General features: G+C 28.3%; 1 protein-coding gene across 1 annotated transcript in view; it reads left to right on the forward strand.

The window, feature by feature from the left end:
- LOC111683423 overlaps positions 1 to 1,336 on the forward strand; it is a 27,722-nt gene that overhangs the window by 4,059 nt on the left and 22,327 nt on the right. The gene's annotated exons all lie outside the window — the stretch shown is intronic.

The following is a 1,336-nucleotide window of genomic DNA, read 5'->3' on the forward strand; positions in this document are numbered from 1 at the left end:
TATAGACTAGACTATAGACTAGACTATAGACTAGACTATAGACTAGACTATAGACTAGACTATAGACTAGACTATAGACTAGACTGTACACTAGACTATAGACTAGACAATAAACTAAACCGTAGACTAGACTATATTCTAAAATTCTGACAGGTCTACAGATCAGATTATCGATTAGACACCGACAACAACAAAAAATATATGAACTAAAAATGAAAAAAAAACTACCCGTCATTCAAGTCATGGATGTACCACTTATCAAAACAATAATTGCTTGTTAATTTTCTTGTTTCCTTGTGCAATCTTCCGACTTTAAAAAATAACGTTCGCTTGAAATCAAAACAAATTTTCATTCTCTCTTTTTTAAGAAAAACTAAAAAATAAATCAGCTTTTAAATGGTTTATAAATGGCAACTGTTAGCGTAACAACTAAACAGTGAAAATTCTTGTTGAAATTTGAATTTTAAATTTAAGAATGATAAATAACTACTGCGCTAAAGATGATCAATGTATTTGGAATTACAACAGATGAAAAAAGCCCCACATTTGATTTGTTTGATTTAAAACACATACCGAATTAATTCAATGTTCTGTATATCCGTTGTTATCGTATTTTTGAGATAATCTTTTTTCATATTCTATTGTATTTTAATTTGTCTGTTGGTAAAAAATTTATTAACTCTAGTCATACACTTTTGTATGAATTTGTAAAGATTTTTACATACTTATTAAAATAATTTCGAAATAAATTCATTAGAAGTTTAGTCGCAAAATTTACAACTAATTTGTTTGCTTTGATTTATATACATAAATTTACGAATGAATTAGATTTTAATATTTTTAAATTAATAGATATTACTGGACTAGACGATGGAATAGATTATAGACTAGTTGACCATAGACTAGAATTGACCGTAGACTAGTCTATTATAGACTAGATTATTGTGTACACTAAAGGCTAGGCAAAACTCAGATATTAGGAGTAGGGAATATTTGTCGATCGAAATATAAAAGCAAACTCTATTAAATCGTTGTGACAAACATGATTCTAAAAGGGGTATTGATATCTACGTATTGTACCCGGAAACAGAATTATACTACTTTTCTATTAACAGCATTAGCTTCGAGGATATCATAAAATGTGTGATATGTCACTTTATACTAGACTATTTATAGACTTTAATTCAATAGACTATAGACTAGACTATATACTAGACTATAGACTAGTCTATAGACTAGACTATATACTAGACTACAGACTAGACTATAGACTAGACTATAGACTAGACTATAGACTAGACTATAGACTAGACTATAGACTAGACTATAGACTAGA

The sequence above is a fragment of the Lucilia cuprina genome, chromosome 5 (assembly GCF_022045245.1).
Source record: "Lucilia cuprina isolate Lc7/37 chromosome 5, ASM2204524v1, whole genome shotgun sequence".
Classification (NCBI taxonomy): domain Eukaryota; kingdom Metazoa; phylum Arthropoda; class Insecta; order Diptera; family Calliphoridae; genus Lucilia; species Lucilia cuprina.